Genomic DNA, 20,757 nt, shown 5'->3' with positions numbered 1-20,757 from the left:
GCTCTCTGAGTTCTACTCTCAGCCTCTTTCAGTTTGATGCAAAGATGTGGAGAATTCATTTTCTTTAGATTTTTTAGATTCAGCTTATCGATTGTTTATTGAATGATTTCTGAATACAGAATGATGGATCAATCGTTTTACACCTTCTTTTTATTTACATACATCTTGTGTCAAACGATGCTCATATTGATGTCAAGATGACACTTAAAAATCGTAAAGTCGTGATGCTCAAATGACACTTAGTGTGTTTTCTTTTCTCCACTTAACACTAATGTGTTAATTAATATATTAATTGATCAATTATGATATCACCCAAGCTCTAGAATCTAGTGGACTGTCGTTTTATTTGGACCGTTCAACGACAGTTAATTAACTACCTGATTTCAATGAAAGACTTCCGTATAGACTGTAATAGAGATAAAGTCAGTAAAGCCAATATACTTTATCAAACTTAACTTAAGGTGGTTCATGTCACCGTACCTAACACTACAGGGAGATAACTATGTCAAATCGGCAAACGTTTTAATGACGTTGTATTGTTTAATGAAAAATTAAGCTTCTCAATGATCAAAATTAGTGTTTGTCAAACTGCTGTAACAAACCATTTTTTTTCCGAGAAAGTGATCGTTTACTTTATCGATTTTTTTTTTTAATTTAAAAGGTCAAAGCAAATTTTTTGTCAAAATATTTGGGAAACAAGAATGTGTTCCAAGTACACGGATGCCCCATCCGCACTTTCATTTTTTATGTTCAGTGGACCATGAAAATGGAATAAAATCTCTAACTTGGCATTTAAATTACAAAGATCATATCATAGGGAACATGTTTAATAAGTTTCATGTTGATTGGACTTCAACTTCATCAAAAACTACCTCGACCAAAAACATTAACCTGAAGCGGTACAGACGGACGGACGAACGAACATTACAATGAACGGACGGACGAACGAACAGTGCGACGGACGGACGAACGAACAGTGCGACGGACGGACGAACGAACAGTGCGACGGACGGATGAACGAACAGTACGACGAACGAACGGACGGAGGGACGGACAGACAAACAGGCAGACAGACAGACAGACAGACAGACAGACAGACAAACTAACAGACTGACGAACGGACGCACAGACCAGAAAACATTATGGCCATAAATGGGGCATAATTAAACGGGCCAAATTATAGTCAAGGTGTTGGATACCACCGTTATATCTTAACTTGACTTAACTTAACTTGACTTAACTTAACTTAACTTAACTTAACTTAACTTAACTTTTCTTAACTTTACTTTTCTTAACTTTACTTTTCTTAACTTAACTTAACTTCACTTTACTTCACTTTACTTCACTTTACTTCACTTTACTTCACTTTACTTCACTTTACTTCACTTTACTTCTCTTTACTTCACTTAAATTCACTTTACTTAAGTAAAAGTTTTCGCTCTTCACAAATATTTTATTTTTGTGAAAGCATGCTGCTTGGTATCGTGATATTAAGCTTGATTTATCCAGAAATATCAATTTGTGACAGGGTGTCCTTTTTTGTGATGGATACGAAAGCAGCAGTTAAAAATCATAGTTTGGGGAAATGTTTGAGTAAAGAACGTCCGAAATTGTAATTTTGAAAGCTAGACTTAATCGTTGTTTTTCAAAGAACACAAAGGATAGATTTTAAAGTAATTTCGTTGTGATGATTTTTACTTTCAATTTATAAGTGAGAAAAAAAATTGCTAAACGCGACCTTCAATAAGAAATATGTTCAAATCCTGCTTTTATTTTTCACGCGTTTAAAATTAAAAAAAATATGCATTGCGTAACGTGAACTGCAGAAAAATTAATATGTTTTAAAATCTCCGTTTATTTTTCATCTTAATAAAAAGAACAAAAGAAAACTTCTTTAAATACCAACAATTCAGACTCTTTTTGAAATATATTTGTGGCTCTTAAAAGAGCCCTTTTCACAGTCTGACGACTGGTAATGGGAACTCTTCAGTGTTCCATGTGTTCTGCGTAATCGTCATCGAAAGGTTCGTACTCTGCTTCTTCACCAAATAGTTTGTATCTCAGAGCTTCAACTTGCTTCTGTTTCTCTACTGTGTATTCGTAGTACATGTTTATAACGCCTTCTACTGTAACAATTTTCATGCGTAGTGGATATCGTAAGCACCTAAAGTTGGCATTGACGGCATTTTCATATCTGATCTTTAGGTCTTGCAGTTTATCATGGAGTAACAACATTTGCTGACAGGCTCTCTGAGTTCTACTCTCAGCCTCTTTCAGTTTGATGCAAAGATGTGGAGAATTCATTTTCTTTAGATTTTTTAGATTCAGCTTATCGATTGTTTATTGAATGATTTCTGAATACAGAATGATGGATCAATCGTTTTACACCTTCTTTTTATTTACATACATCTTGTGTCAAACGATGCTCATATTGATGTCAAGATGACACTTAAAAATCGTAAAGTCGTGATGCTCAAATGACACTTAGTGTGTTTTCTTTTCTCCACTTAACACTAATGTGTTAATTAATATATTAATTGATTAATTATGATATCACCCAAGCTCTAGAATCTAGTGGACTGTCGTTTTATTTGGACCGTTCAACGACAGTTAATTAACTACCTGATTTCAATGAAAGACTTCCGTATAGACTGTAATAGAGATAAAGTCAGTAAAGCCAATATACTTTATCAAACTTAACTTAAGGTGGTTCATGTCACCGTACCTAACACTACAGGGAGATAACTATGTCAAATCGGCAAACGTTTTAATGACGTTGTATTGTTTAATGAAAAATTAAGCTTCTCAATGATCAAAATTAGTGTTTGTCAAACTGCTGTAACAAACCATTTTTTTTCCGAGAAAGTGATCGTTTACTTTATCGAATTTTTTTTTAAATTTAAAAGGTCAAAGCAAATTTTTTGTCAAAATATTTGGGAAACAAGAATGTGTTCCAAGTACACGGATGCCCCATCCGCACTTTCATTTTTTATGTTCAGTGGACCATGAAAATGGAATAAAATCTCTAACTTGGCATTTAAATTACAAAGATCATATCATAGGGAACATGTTTAATAAGTTTCATGTTGATTGGACTTCAACTTCATCAAAAACTACCTCGACCAAAAACATTAACCTGAAGCGGTACAGACGGACGGACGAAAGAACATTACAATGAACGGACGGACGAACGAACAGTGCGACGGACGGACGAACGAACAGTGCGACGGACGGACGAACGAACAGTGCGACGGACGGACGAACGAACAGTGCGACGGACGGACGAACGAACAGTACGACGAACGAACGGACGGAGGGACGGACAGACAAACAGGCAGACAGACAGACAGACAGACAGACAAACTAACAGACTGACGAACGGACGCACAGACCAGAAAACATTATGGCCATAAATGGGGCATAATTAAACGGGCCAAATTATAGTCAAGGTGTTGGATACCACCGTTATATCTTAACTTGACTTAACTTAACTTGACTTAACTTAACTTAACTTAACTTAACTTAACTTAACTTAACTTAACTTTTCTTAACTTTACTTTTCTTAACTTTACTTTTCTTAACTTAACTTAACTTCACTTTACTTCACTTTACTTCACTTTACTTCACTTTACTTCACTTTACTTCACTTTACTTCACTTTACTTCTCTTTACTTCACTTAAATTCACTTTACTTAAGTAAAAGTTTTCGCTCTTCACAAATATTTTATTTTTGTGAAAGCATGCTGCTTGGTATCGTGATATTAAGCTTGATTTATCCAGAAATATCAATTTGTGACAGGGTGTCCTTTTTTGTGATGGATACGAAAGCAGCAGTTAAAAATCATAGTTTGGGGAAATGTTTGAGTAAAGAACGTCCGAAATTGTAATTTTGAAAGCTAGACTTAATCGTTGTTTTTCAAAGAACACAAAGGATAGATTTTAAAGTAATTTCGTTGTGATGATTTTTACTTTCAATTTATAAGTGAGAAAAAAAATTGCTAAACGCGACCTTCAATAAGAAATATGTTCAAATCCTGCTTTTATTTTTCACGCGTTTAAAATTAAAAAAAATATGCATTGCGTAACGTGAACTGCAGAAAAATTAATATGTTTTAAAATCTCCGTTTATTTTTCATCTTAATAAAAAGAACAAAAGAAAACTTCTTTAAATACCAACAATTCAGACTCTTTTTGAAATATATTTGTGGCTCTTAAAAGAGCCCTTTTCACAGTCTGACGACTGGTAATGGGAACTCTTCAGTGTTCCATGTGTTCTGCGTAATCGTCATCGAAAGGTTCGTACTCTGCTTCTTCACCAAATAGTTTGTATCTCAGAGCTTCAACTTGCTTCTGTTTCTCTACTGTGTATTCGTAGTACATGTTTATAACGCCTTCTACTGTAACAATTTTCATGCGTAGTGGATATCGTAAGCACCTAAAGTTGGCATTGACGGCATTTTCATATCTGATCTTTAGGTCTTGCAGTTTATCATGGAGTAACAACATTTGCTGACAGGCTCTCTGAGTTCTACTCTCAGCCTCTTTCAGTTTGATGCAAAGATGTGGAGAATTCATTTTCTTTAGATTTTTTAGATTCAGCTTATCGATTGTTTATTGAATGATTTCTGAATACAGAATGATGGATCAATCGTTTTACACCTTCTTTTTATTTACATACATCTTGTGTCAAACGATGCTCATATTGATGTCAAGATGACACTTAAAAATCGTAAAGTCGTGATGCTCAAATGACACTTAGTGTGTTTTCTTTTCTCCACTTAACACTAATGTGTTAATTAATATATTAATTGATTAATTATGATATCACCCAAGCTCTAGAATCTAGTGGACTGTCGTTTTATTTGGACCGTTCAACGACAGTTAATTAACTACCTGATTTCAATGAAAGACTTCCGTATAGACTGTAATAGAGATAAAGTCAGTAAAGCCAATATACTTTATCAAACTTAACTTAAGGTGGTTCATGTCACCGTACCTAACACTACAGGGAGATAACTATGTCAAATCGGCAAACGTTTTAATGACGTTGTATTGTTTAATGAAAAATTAAGCTTCTCAATGATCAAAATTAGTGTTTGTCAAACTGCTGTAACAAACCATTTTTTTTCCGAGAAAGTGATCGTTTACTTTATCGAATTTTTTTTTAAATTTAAAAGGTCAAAGCAAATTTTTTGTCAAAATATTTGGGAAACAAGAATGTGTTCCAAGTACACGGATGCCCCATCCGCACTTTCATTTTTTATGTTCAGTGGACCATGAAAATGGAATAAAATCTCTAACTTGGCATTTAAATTACAAAGATCATATCATAGGGAACATGTTTAATAAGTTTCATGTTGATTGGACTTCAACTTCATCAAAAACTACCTCGACCAAAAACATTAACCTGAAGCGGTACAGACGGACGGACGAACGAACATTACAATGAACGGACGGACGAACGAACAGTGCGACGGACGGACGAACGAACAGTGCGACGGACGGACGAACGAACAGTGCGACGGACGGACGAACGAACAGTGCGACGGACGGACGAACGAACAGTACGACGAACGAACGGACGGAGGGACGGACAGACAAACAGGCAGACAGACAGACAGACAGACAGACAGACAGACAAACTAACAGACTGACGAACGGACGCACAGACCAGAAAACATTATGGCCATAAATGGGGCATAATTAAACGGGCCAAATTATAGTCAAGGTGTTGGATACCACCGTTATATCTTAACTTGACTTAACTTAACTTGACTTAACTTAACTTAACTTAACTTAACTAAACTTAACTTTTCTTAACTTTACTTTTCTTAACTTTACTTTTCTTAACTTAACTTAACTTCACTTTACTTTACTTTACTTCACTTTACTTCACTTTACTTCACTTTACTTCACTTTACTTCACTTTACTTCACTTTACTTCACTTTACTTCACTTTACTTCTCTTTACTTCACTTAAATTCACTTCACTTAAGTAAAAGTTTTCGCTCTTCACAAATATTTTATTTTTGTGAAAGCATGCTGCTTGGTATCGTGATATTAAGCTTGATTTATCCAGAAATATCAATTTGTGACAGGGTGTCCTTTTTTGTGATGGATACGAAAGCAGCAGTTAAAAATCATAGTTTGGGGAAATGTTTGAGTAAAGAACGTCCGAAATTGTAATTTTGAAAGCTAGACTTAATCGTTGTTTTTCAAAGAACACAAAGGATAGATTTTAAAGTAATTTCGTTGTGATGATTTTTACTTTCAATTTATAAGTGAGAAAAAAAATTGCTAAACGCGACCTTCAATAAGAAATATGTTCAAATCCTGCTTTTATTTTTCACGCGTTTAAAATTAAAAAAAATATGCATTGCGTAACGTGAACTGCAGAAAAATTAATATGTTTTAAAATCTCCGTTTATTTTTCATCTTAATAAAAAGAACAAAAGAAAACTTCTTTAAATACCAACAATTCAGACTCTTTTTGAAATATATTTGTGGCTCTTAAAAGAGCCCTTTTCACAGTCTGACGACTGGTAATGGGAACTCTTCAGTGTTCCATGTGTTCTGCGTAATCGTCATCGAAAGGTTCGTACTCTGCTTCTTCACCAAATAGTTTGTATCTCAGAGCTTCAACTTGCTTCTGTTTCTCTACTGTGTATTCGTAGTACATGTTTATAACGCCTTCTACTGTAACAATTTTCATGCGTAGTGGATATCGTAAGCACCTAAAGTTGGCATTGACGGCATTTTCATATCTGATCTTTAGGTCTTGCAGTTTATCATGGAGTAACAACATTTGCTGACAGGCTCTCTGAGTTCTACTCTCAGCCTCTTTCAGTTTGATGCAAAGATGTGGAGAATTCATTTTCTTTAGATTTTTTAGATTCAGCTTATCGATTGTTTATTGAATGATTTCTGAATACAGAATGATGGATCAATCGTTTTACACCTTCTTTTTATTTACATACATCTTGTGTCAAACGATGCTCATATTGATGTCAAGATGACACTTAAAAATCGTAAAGTCGTGATGCTCAAATGACACTTAGTGTGTTTTCTTTTCTCCACTTAACACTAATGTGTTAATTAATATATTAATTGATTAATTATGATATCACCCAAGCTCTAGAATCTAGTGGACTGTCGTTTTATTTGGACCGTTCAACGACAGTTAATTAACTACCTGATTTCAATGAAAGACTTCCGTATAGACTGTAATAGAGATAAAGTCAGTAAAGCCAATACACTTTATCAAACTTAACTTAAGGTGGTTCATGTCACCGTACCTAACACTACAGGGAGATAACTATGTCAAATCGGCAAACGTTTTAATGACGTTGTATTGTTTAATGAAAAATTAAGCTTCTCAATGATCAAAATTAGTGTTTGTCAAACTGCTGTAACAAACCATTTTTTTTCCGAGAAAGTGATCGTTTACTTTATCGAATTTTTTTTTAAATTTAAAAGGTCAAAGCAAATTTTTTGTCAAAATATTTGGGAAACAAGAATGTGTTCCAAGTACACGGATGCCCCATCCGCACTTTCATTTTTTATGTTCAGTGGACCATGAAAATGGAATAAAATCTCTAACTTGGCATTTAAATTACAAAGATCATATCATAGGGAACATGTTTAATAAGTTTCATGTTGATTGGACTTCAACTTCATCAAAAACTACCTCGACCAAAAACATTAACCTGAAGCGGTACAGACGGACGGACGAACGAACATTACAATGAACGGACGGACGAACGAACAGTGCGACGGACGGACGAACGAACAGTGCGACGGACGGACGAACGAACAGTGCGACGGACGGACGAACGAACAGTACGACGAACGAACGGACGGAGGGACGGACAGACAAACAGGCAGACAGACAGACAGACAGACAGACAGACAGACAAACTAACAGACTGACGAACGGACGCACAGACCAGAAAACATTATGGCCATAAATGGGGCATAATTAAACGGGCCAAATTATAGTCAAGGTGTTGGATACCACCGTTATATCTTAACTTGACTTAACTTAACTTGACTTAACTTAACTTAACTTAACTTAACTTAACTTAACTTTTCTTAACTTTACTTTTCTTAACTTTACTTTTCTTAACTTAACTTAACTTCACTTTACTTTACTTTACTTCACTTTACTTCACTTTACTTCACTTTACTTCACTTTACTTCACTTTACTTCACTTTACTTCTCTTTACTTCACTTAAATTCACTTTACTTAAGTAAAAGTTTTCGCTCTTCACAAATATTTTATTTTTGTGAAAGCATGCTGCTTGGTATCGTGATATTAAGCTTGATTTATCCAGAAATATCAATTTGTGACAGGGTGTCCTTTTTTGTGATGGATACGAAAGCAGCAGTTAAAAATCATAGTTTGGGGAAATGTTTGAGTAAAGAACGTCCGAAATTGTAATTTTGAAAGCTAGACTTAATCGTTGTTTTTCAAAGAACACAAAGGATAGATTTTAAAGTAATTTCGTTGTGATGATTTTTACTTTCAATTTATAAGTGAGAAAAAAAATTGCTAAACGCGACCTTCAATAAGAAATATGTTCAAATCCTGCTTTTATTTTTCACGCGTTTAAAATTAAAAAAAATATGCATTGCGTAACGTGAACTGCAGAAAAATTAATATGTTTTAAAATCTCCGTTTATTTTTCATCTTAATAAAAAGAACAAAAGAAAACTTCTTTAAATACCAACAATTCAGACTCTTTTTGAAATATATTTGTGGCTCTTAAAAGAGCCCTTTTCACAGTCTGACGACTGGTAATGGGAACTCTTCAGTGTTCCATGTGTTCTGCGTAATCGTCATCGAAAGGTTCGTACTCTGCTTCTTCACCAAATAGTTTGTATCTCAGAGCTTCAACTTGCTTCTGTTTCTCTACTGTGTATTCGTAGTACATGTTTATAACGCCTTCTACTGTAACAATTTTCATGCGTAGTGGATATCGTAAGCACCTAAAGTTGGCATTGACGGCATTTTCATATCTGATCTTTAGGTCTTGCAGTTTATCATGGAGTAACAACATTTGCTGACAGGCTCTCTGAGTTCTACTCTCAGCCTCTTTCAGTTTGATGCAAAGATGTGGAGAATTCATTTTCTTTAGATTTTTTAGATTCAGCTTATCGATTGTTTATTGAATGATTTCTGAATACAGAATGATGGATCAATCGTTTTACACCTTCTTTTTATTTACATACATCTTGTGTCAAACGATGCTCATATTGATGTCAAGATGACACTTAAAAATCGTAAAGTCGTGATGCTCAAATGACACTTAGTGTGTTTTCTTTTCTCCACTTAACACTAATGTGTTAATTAATATATTAATTGATTAATTATGATATCACCCAAGCTCTAGAATCTAGTGGACTGTCGTTTTATTTGGACCGTTCAACGACAGTTAATTAACTACCTGATTTCAATGAAAGACTTCCGTATAGACTGTAATAGAGATAAAGTCAGTAAAGCCAATATACTTTATCAAACTTAACTTAAGGTGGTTCATGTCACCGTACCTAACACTACAGGGAGATAACTATGTCAAATCGGCAAACGTTTTAATGACGTTGTATTGTTTAATGAAAAATTAAGCTTCTCAATGATCAAAATTAGTGTTTGTCAAACTGCTGTAACAAACCATTTTTTTTCCGAGAAAGTGATCGTTTACTTTATCGAATTTTTTTTTAAATTTAAAAGGTCAAAGCAAATTTTTTGTCAAAATATTTGGGAAACAAGAATGTGTTCCAAGTACACGGATGCCCCATCCGCACTTTCATTTTTTATGTTCAGTGGACCATGAAAATGGAATAAAATCTCTAACTTGGCATTTAAATTACAAAGATCATATCATAGGGAACATGTTTAATAAGTTTCATGTTGATTGGACTTCAACTTCATCAAAAACTACCTCGACCAAAAACATTAACCTGAAGCAGTACAGACGGACGGACGAACGAACATTACAATGAACGGACGGACGAAAGAACAGTGCGACGGACGGACGAACGAACAGTGCGACGGACGGACGAACGAACAGTGCGACGGACGGACGAACGAACAGTACGACGAACGAACGGACGGAGGGACGGACAGACAAACAGGCAGACAGACAGACAGACAGACAGACAGACAGACAAACTAACAGACTGACGAACGGACGCACAGACCAGAAAACATTATGGCCATAAATGGGGCATAATTAAACGGGCCAAATTATAGTCAAGGTGTTGGATACCACCGTTATATCTTAACTTGACTTAACTTAACTTGACTTAACTTAACTTAACTTAACTTAACTTAACTTTTCTTAACTTTACTTTTCTTAACTTTACTTTTCTTAACTTAACTTAACTTCACTTTACTTTACTTTACTTCACTTTACTTCACTTTACTTCACTTTACTTCACTTTACTTCACTTTACTTCACTTTACTTCACTTTACTTCTCTTTACTTCACTTAAATTCACTTTACTTAAGTAAAAGTTTTCGCTCTTCACAAATATTTTATTTTTGTGAAAGCATGCTGCTTGGTATCGTGATATTAAGCTTGATTTATCCAGAAATATCAATTTGTGACAGGGTGTCCTTTTTTGTGATGGATACGAAAGCAGCAGTTAAAAATCATAGTTTGGGGAAATGTTTGAGTAAAGAACGTCCGAAATTGTAATTTTGAAAGCTAGACTTAATCGTTGTTTTTCAAAGAACACAAAGGATAGATTTTAAAGTAATTTCGTTGTGATGATTTTTACTTTCAATTTATAAGTGAGAAAAAAAATTGCTAAACGCGACCTTCAATAAGAAATATGTTCAAATCCTGCTTTTATTTTTCACGCGTTTAAAATTAAAAAAAATATGCATTGCGTAACGTGAACTGCAGAAAAATTAATATGTTTTAAAATCTCCGTTTATTTTTCATCTTAATAAAAAGAACAAAAGAAAACTTCTTTAAATACCAACAATTCAGACTCTTTTTGAAATATATTTGTGGCTCTTAAAAGAGCCCTTTTCACAGTCTGACGACTGGTAATGGGAACTCTTCAGTGTTCCATGTGTTCTGCGTAATCGTCATCGAAAGGTTCGTACTCTGCTTCTTCACCAAATAGTTTGTATCTCAGAGCTTCAACTTGCTTCTGTTTCTCTACTGTGTATTCGTAGTACATGTTTATAACGCCTTCTACTGTAACAATTTTCATGCGTAGTGGATATCGTAAGCACCTAAAGTTGGCATTGACGGCATTTTCATATCTGATCTTTAGGTCTTGCAGTTTATCATGGAGTAACAACATTTGCTGACAGGCTCTCTGAGTTCTACTCTCAGCCTCTTTCAGTTTGATGCAAAGATGTGGAGAATTCATTTTCTTTAGATTTTTTAGATTCAGCTTATCGATTGTTTATTGAATGATTTCTGAATACAGAATGATGGATCAATCGTTTTACACCTTCTTTTTATTTACATACATCTTGTGTCAAACGATGCTCATATTGATGTCAAGATGACACTTAAAAATCGTAAAGTCGTGATGCTCAAATGACACTTAGTGTGTTTTCTTTTCTCCACTTAACACTAATGTGTTAATTAATATATTAATTGATTAATTATGATATCACCCAAGCTCTAGAATCTAGTGGACTGTCGTTTTATTTGGACCGTTCAACGACAGTTAATTAACTACCTGATTTCAATGAAAGACTTCCGTATAGACTGTAATAGAGATAAAGTCAGTAAAGCCAATATACTTTATCAAACTTAACTTAAGGTGGTTCATGTCACCGTACCTAACACTACAGGGAGATAACTATGTCAAATCGGCAAACGTTTTAATGACGTTGTATTGTTTAATGAAAAATTAAGCTTCTCAATGATCAAAATTAGTGTTTGTCAAACTGCTGTAACAAACCATTTTTTTTCCGAGAAAGTGATCGTTTACTTTATCGATTTTTTTTTTAAATTTAAAAGGTCAAAGCAAATTTTTTGTCAAAATATTTGGGAAACAAGAATGTGTTCCAAGTACACGGATGCCCCATCCGCACTTTCATTTTTTATGTTCAGTGGACCATGAAAATGGAATAAAATCTCTAACTTGGCATTTAAATTACAAAGATCATATCATAGGGAACATGTTTAATAAGTTTCATGTTGATTGGACTTCAACTTCATCAAAAACTACCTCGACCAAAAACATTAACCTGAAGCGGTACAGACGGACGGACGAACGAACATTACAATGAACGGACGGACGAACGAACAGTGCGACGGACGGACGAACGAACAGTGCGACGGACGGACGAACGAACAGTGCGACGGACGGACGAACGAACAGTGCGACGGACGGACGAACGAACAGTGCGACGGACGGACGAACGAACAGTACGACGAACGAACGGACGGAGGGACGGACAGACAAACAGGCAGACAGACAGACAGACAGACAGACAGACAGACAAACTAACAGACTGACGAACGGACGCACAGACCAGAAAACATTATGGCCATAAATGGGGCATAATTAAACGGGCCAAATTATAGTCAAGGTGTTGGATACCACCGTTATATCTTAACTTGACTTAACTTAACTTGACTTAACTTAACTTAACTTAACTTAACTTAACTTAACTTTTCTTAACTTTACTTTTCTTAACTTTACTTTTCTTAACTTAACTTAACTTCACTTTACTTCACTTTACTTCACTTTACTTCACTTTACTTCACTTTACTTCACTTTACTTCACTTTACTTCACTTTACTTCACTTTACTTCTCTTTACTTCACTTAAATTCACTTTACTTAAGTAAAAGTTTTCGCTCTTCACAAATATTTTATTTTTGTGAAAGCATGCTGCTTGGTATCGTGATATTAAGCTTGATTTATCCAGAAATATCAATTTGTGACAGGGTGTCCTTTTTTGTGATGGATACGAAAGCAGCAGTTAAAAATCATAGTTTGGGGAAATGTTTGAGTAAAGAACGTCCGAAATTGTAATTTTGAAAGCTAGACTTAATCGTTGTTTTTCAAAGAACACAAAGGATAGATTTTAAAGTAATTTCGTTGTGATGATTTTTACTTTCAATTTATAAGTGAGAAAAAAAATTGCTAAACGCGACCTTCAATAAGAAATATGTTCAAATCCTGCTTTTATTTTTCACGCGTTTAAAATTAAAAAAAATATGCATTGCGTAACGTGAACTGCAGAAAAATTAATATGTTTTAAAATCTCCGTTTATTTTTCATCTTAATAAAAAGAACAAAAGAAAACTTCTTTAAATACCAACAATTCAGACTCTTTTTGAAATATATTTGTGGCTCTTAAAAGAGCCCTTTTCACAGTCTGACGACTGGTAATGGGAACTCTTCAGTGTTCCATGTGTTCTGCGTAATCGTCATCGAAAGGTTCGTACTCTGCTTCTCCACCAAATAGTTTGTATCTCAGAGCTTCAACTTGCTTCTGTTTCTCTACTGTGTATTCGTAGTACATGTTTATAACGCCTTCTACTGTAACAATTTTCATGCGTAGTGGATATCGTAAGCACCTAAAGTTGGCATTGACGGCATTTTCATATCTGATCTTTAGGTCTTGCAGTTTATCATGGAGTAACAACATTTGCTGACAGGCTCTCTGAGTTCTACTCTCAGCCTCTTTCAGTTTGATGCAAAGATGTGGAGAATTCATTTTCTTTAGATTTTTTAGATTCAGCTTATCGATTGTTTATTGAATGATTTCTGAATACAGAATGATGGATCAATCGTTTTACACCTTCTTTTTATTTACATACATCTTGTGTCAAACGATGCTCATATTGATGTCAAGATGACACTTAAAAATCGTAAAGTCGTGATGCTCAAATGACACTTAGTGTGTTTTCTTTTCTCCACTTAACACTAATGTGTTAATTAATATATTAATTGATTAATTATGATATCACCCAAGCTCTAGAATCTAGTGGACTGTCGTTTTATTTGGACCGTTCAACGACAGTTAATTAACTACCTGATTTCAATGAAAGACTTCCGTATAGACTGTAATAGAGATAAAGTCAGTAAAGCCAATATACTTTATCAAACTTAACTTAAGGTGGTTCATGTCACCGTACCTAACACTACAGGGAGATAACTATGTCAAATCGGCAAACGTTTTAATGACGTTGTATTGTTTAATGAAAAATTAAGCTTCTCAATGATCAAAATTAGTGTTTGTCAAACTGCTGTAACAAACCATTTTTTTTCCGAGAAAGTGATCGTTTACTTTATCGAATTTTTTTTTAAATTTAAAAGGTCAAAGCAAATTTTTTGTCAAAATATTTGGGAAACAAGAATGTGTTCCAAGTACACGGATGCCCCATCCGCACTTTCATTTTTTATGTTCAGTGGACCATGAAAATGGAATAAAATCTCTAACTTGGCATTTAAATTACAAAGATCATATCATAGGGAACATGTTTAATAAGTTTCATGTTGATTGGACTTCAACTTCATCAAAAACTACCTCGACCAAAAACATTAACCTGAAGCGGTACAGACGGACGGACGAACGAACATTACAATGAACGGACGGACGAACGAACAGTGCGACGGACGGACGAACGAACAGTGCGACGGACGGACGAACGAACAGTGCGACGGACGGACGAACGAACAGTACGACGAACGAACGGACGGAGGGACGGACAGACAAACAGGCAGACAGACAGACAGACAGACAGACAGACAGACAAACTAACAGACTGACGAACGGACGCACAGACCAGAAAACATTATGGCCATAAATGGGGCATAATTAAACGGGCCAAATTATAGTCAAGGTGTTGGATACCACCGTTATATCTTAACTTGACTTAACTTAACTTGACTTAACTTAACTTAACTTAACTTAACTTAACTTAACTTTTCTTAACTTTACTTTTCTTAACTTTACTTTTCTTAACTTAACTTAACTTCACTTTACTTTACTTTACTTCACTTTACTTCACTTTACTTCACTTTACTTCACTTTACTTCACTTTACTTCACTTTACTTCACTTTACTTCACTTTACTTCACTTTACTTCACTTTACTTCTCTTTACTTCACTTAAATTCACTTTACTTAAGTAAAAGTTTTCGCTCTTCACAAATATTTTATTTTTGTGAAAGCATGCTGCTTGGTATCGTGATATTAAGCTTGATTTATCCAGAAATATCAATTTGTGACAGGGTGTCCTTTTTTGTGATGGATACGAAAGCAGCAGTTAAAAATCATAGTTTGGGGAAATGTTTGAGTAAAGAACGTCCGAAATTGTAATTTTGAAAGCTAGACTTAATCGTTGTTTTTCAAAGAACACAAAGGATAGATTTTAAAGTAATTTCGTTGTGATGATTTTTACTTTCAATTTATAAGTGAGAAAAAAAATTGCTAAACGCGACCTTCAATAAGAAATATGTTCAAATCCTGCTTTTATTTTTCACGCGTTTAAAATTAAAAAAAATATGCATTGCGTAACGTGAACTGCAGAAAAATTAATATGTTTTAAAATCTCCGTTTATTTTTCATCTTAATAAAAAGAACAAAAGAAAACTTCTTTAAATACCAACAATTCAGACTCTTTTTGAAATATATTTGTGGCTCTTAAAAGAGCCCTTTTCACAGTCTGACGACTGGTAATGGGAACTCTTCAGTGTTCCATGTGTTCTGCGTAATCGTCATCGAAAGGTTCGTACTCTGCTTCTTCACCAAATAGTTTGTATCTCAGAGCTTCAACTTGCTTCTGTTTCTCTACTGTGTATTCGTAGTACATGTTTATAACGCCTTCTACTGTAACAATTTTCATGCGTAGTGGATATCGTAAGCACCTAAAGTTGGCATTGACGGCATTTTCATATCTGATCTTTAGGTCTTGCAGTTTATCATGGAGTAACAACATTTGCTTACAGGCTCTCTGAGTTCTACTCTCAGCCTCTTTCAGTTTGATGCAAAGATGTGGAGAATTCATTTTCTTTAGATTTTTTAGATTCAGCTTATCGATTGTTTATTGAATGATTTCTGAATACAGAATGATGGATCAATCGTTTTACACCTTCTTTTTATTTACATACATCTTGTGTCAAACGATGCTCATATTGATGTCAAGATGACACTTAAAAATCGTAAAGTCGTGATGCTCAAATGACACTTAGTGTGTTTTCTTTTCTCCACTTAACACTAATGTGTTAATTAATATATTAATTGATTAATTATGATATCACCCAAGCTCTAGAATCTAGTGGACTGTCGTTTTATTTGGACCGTTCAACGACAGTTAATTAACTACCTGATTTCAATGAAAGACTTCCGTATAGACTGTAATAGAGGTAAAGTCAGTAAAGCCAATATACTTTATCAAACTTAACTTAAGGTGGTTCATGTCACCGTACCTAACACTACAGGGAGATAACTATGTCAAATCGGCAAACGTTTTAATGACGTTGTATTGTTTAATGAAAAATTAAGCTTCTCAATGATCAAAATTAGTGTTTGTCAAACTGCTGTAACAAACCATTTTTTTTCCGAGAAAGTGATCGTTTACTTTATCGAATTTTTTTTTAAATTTAAAAGGTCAAAGCAAATTTTTTGTCAAAATATTTGGGAAAAAAGAATGTGTTCCAAGTACACGGATGCCCCATCCGCACTTTCATTTTTTATGTTCAGTGGACCATGAAAATGGAATAAAATCTCTAACTTGGCATTTAAATTACAAAGATCATATCATAGGGAACATGTTTAATAAGTTTCATGTTGATTGGACTTCAACTTCATCAAAAACTACCTCGACCAAAAACATTAACCTGAAGCGGTACAGACGGACGGACGAACGAACATTACAATGAACGGACGGACGAACGAACAGTGCGACGGACGGACGAACGAACAGTGCGACGGACGGACGAACGAACAGTACGACGAACGAACGGACGGAGGGACGGACAGACAAACAGGCAGACAGACAGACAGACAGACAGACAGACAGACAGACAGACAGACAGACAGACAGACAAACTAACAGACTGACGAACGGACGCACAGACCAGAAAACATTATGGCCATAAATGGGGCATAATTAAACGGGCCAAATTATAGTCAAGGTGTTGGATACCACCGTTATATCTTAACTTGACTTAACTTAACTTGACTTAACTTAACTTAACTTAACTTAACTTAACTTTTCTTAACTTTACTTTTCTTAACTTTACTTTTCTTAACTTAACTTAACTTCACTTTACTTCACTTTACTTCACTTTACTTCACTTTACTTCACTTTACTTCACTTTACTTCACTTTACTTCACTTTACTTCTCTTTACTTCACTTAAATTCACTTTACTTAAGTAAAAGTTTTCGCTCTTCACAAATATTTTATTTTTGTGAAAGCATGCTGCTTGGTATCGTGATATTAAGCTTGATTTATCCAGAAATATCAATTTGTGACAGGGTGTCCTTTTTTGTGATGGATACGAAAGCAGCAGTTAAAAATCATAGTTTGGGGAAATGTTTGAGTAAAGAACGTCCGAAATTGTAATTTTGAAAGCTAGACTTAATCGTTGTTTTTCAAAGAACACAAAGGATAGATTTTAAAGTAATTTCGTTGTGATGATTTTTACTTTCAATTTATAAGTGAGAAAAAAAATTGCTAAACGCGACCTTCAATAAGAAATATGTTCAAATCCTGCTTTTATTTTTCACGCGTTTAAAATTAAAAAAAATATGCATTGCGTAACGTGAACTGCAGAAAAATTAATATGTTTTAAAATCTCCGTTTATTTTTCATCTTAATAAAAAGAACAAAAGAAAACTTCTTTAAATACCAACAATTCAGACTCTTTTTGAAATATATTTGTGGCTCTTAAAAGAGCCCTTTTCACAGTCTGACGACTGGTAATGGGAACTCTTCAGTGTTCCATGTGTTCTGCGTAATCGTCATCGAAAGGTTCGTACTCTGCTTCTTCACCAAATAGTTTGTATCTCAGAGCTTCAACTTGCTTCTGTTTCTCTACTGTGTATTCGTAGTACATGTTTATAACGCCTTCTACTGTAACAATTTTCATGCGTAGTGGATATCGTAAGCACCTAAAGTTGGCATTGACGGCATTTTCATATCTGATCTTTAGGTCTTGCAGTTTATCATGGAGTAACAACATTTGCTGACAGGCTCTCTGAGTTCTACTCTCAGCCTCTTTCAGTTTGATGCAAAGATGTGGAGAATTCATTTTCTTTAGATTTTTTAGATTCAGCTTATCGATTGTTTATTGAATGATTTCTGAATACAGAATGATGGATCAATCGTTTTACACCTTCTTTTTATTTACATACATCTTGTGTCAAACGATGCTCATATTGATGTCAAGATGACACTTAAAAATCGTAAAGTCGTGATGCTCAAATGACACTTAGTGTGTTTTCTTTTCTCCACTTAACACTAATGTGTTAATTAATATATTAATTGATTAATTATGATATCACCCAAGCTCTAGAATCTAGTGGACTGTCGTTTTATTTGGACCGTTCAACGACAGTTAATTAACTACCTGATTTCAATGAAAGACTTCCGTATAGACTGTAATAGAGATAAAGTCAGTAAAGCCAATATACTTTATCAAACTTAACTTAAGGTGGTTCATGTCACCGTACCTAACACTACAGGGAGATAACTATGTCAAATCGGCAAACGTTTTAATGACGTTGTATTGTTTAATGAAAAATTAAGCTTCTCAATGATCAAAATTAGTGTTTGTCAAACTGCTGTAACAAACCATTTTTTTTCCGAGAAAGTGATCGTTTACTTTATCGAATTTTTTTTTTAATTTAAAAGGTCAAAGCAAATTTTTTGTCAAAATATTTGGGAAACAAGAATGTGTTCCAAGTACACGGATGCCCCATCCGCACTTTCATTTTTTATGTTCAGTGGACCATGAAAATGGAATAAAATCTCTAACTTGGCATTTAAATTACAAAGATCATATCATAGGGAACATGTTTAATAAGTTTCATGTTGATTGGACTTCAACTTCATCAAAAACTACCTCGACCAAAAACATTAACCTGAAGCGGTACAGACGGACGGACGAACGAACATTACAATGAACGGACGGACGAACGAACAGTGCGACGGACGGACGAACGAACAGTGCGACGGACAGACGAACGAACAGTGCGACGGACGGACGAACGAACAGTGCGACGGACGGACGAACGAACAGTACGACGAACGAACGGACGGAGGGACGGACAGACAAACAGGCAGACAGACAGACAGACAGACAGACAGACAGACAAACTAACAGACTGACGAACGGACGCACAGACCAGAAAACATTATGGCCATAAATGGGGCATAATTAAACGGGCCAAATTATAGTCAAGGTGTTGGATACCACCGTTATATCTTAACTTGACTTAACTTAACTTGACTTAACTTAACTTAACTTAACTTAACTTAACTTTTCTTAACTTTACTTTTCTTAACTTTACTTTTCTTAACTTAACTTAACTTCACTTTACTTCACTTTACTTCACTTTACTTCACTTTACTTCACTTTACTTCACTTTACTTCACTTTACTTCACTTTACTTCACTTAAATTCACTTTACTTAAGTAAAAGTTTTCGCTCTTCACAAATATTTTATTTTTGTGAAAGCATGCTGCTTGGTATCGTGATATTAAGCTTGATTTATCCAGAAATATCAATTTGTGACAGGGTGTCCTTTTTTGTGATGGATACGAAAGCAGCAGTTAAAAATCATAGTTTGGGGAAATGTTTGAGTAAAGAACGTCCGAAATTGTAATTTTGAAAGCTAGACTTAATCGTTGTTTTTCAAAGAACACAAAGGATAGATTTTAAAGTAATTTCGTTGTGATGATTTTTACTTTCAATTTATAAGTGAGAAAAAAAATTGCTAAACGCGACCTTCAATAAGAAATATGTTCAAATCCTGCTTTTATTTTTCACGCGTTTAAAATTAAAAAAAATATGCATTGCGTAACGTGAACTGCAGAAAAATTAATATGTTTTAAAATCTCCGTTTATTTTTCATCTTAATAAAAAGAACAAAAGAAAACTTCTTTAAATACCAACAATTCAGACTCTTTTTGAAATATATTTGTGGCTCTTAAAAGAGCCCTTTTCACAGTCTGACGACTGGTAATGGGAACTCTTCAGTGTTCCATGTGTTCTGCGTAATCGTCATCGAAAGGTTCGTACTCTGCTTCTTCACCAAATAGTTTGTATCTCAGAGCTTCAACTTGCTTCTGTTTCTCTACTGTGTATTCGTAGTACATGTTTATAACGCCTTCTACTGTAACAATTTTCATGCGTAGTGGATATCGTAAGCACCTAAAGTTGGCATTGACGGCATTTTCATATCTGATCTTTAGGTCTTGCAGTTTATCATGGAGTAACAACATTTGCTGACAGGCTCTCTGAGTTCTACTCTCAGCCTCTTTCAGTTTGATGCAAAGATGTGGAGAATTCATTTTCTTTAGATTTTTTAGATTCAGCTTATCGATTGTTTATTGAATGATTTCTGAATACAGAATGATGGATCAATCGTTTTACACCTTCTTTTTATTTACATACATCTTGTGTCAAACGATGCTCATATTGATGTCAAGATGACACTTAAAAATCGTAAAGTCGTGATGCTCAAATGACACTTAGTGTGTTTTCTTTTCTCCACTTAACACTAATGTGTTAATTAATATATTAATTGATTAATTATG

Source organism: Mytilus trossulus, unplaced genomic scaffold (genome assembly GCF_036588685.1).
Source record: "Mytilus trossulus isolate FHL-02 unplaced genomic scaffold, PNRI_Mtr1.1.1.hap1 h1tg000486l__unscaffolded, whole genome shotgun sequence".
In the NCBI taxonomy this organism is placed as follows: Eukaryota; Metazoa; Mollusca; class Bivalvia; order Mytilida; family Mytilidae; genus Mytilus; species Mytilus trossulus.
This window is presented reverse-complemented; position numbering follows the sequence as displayed.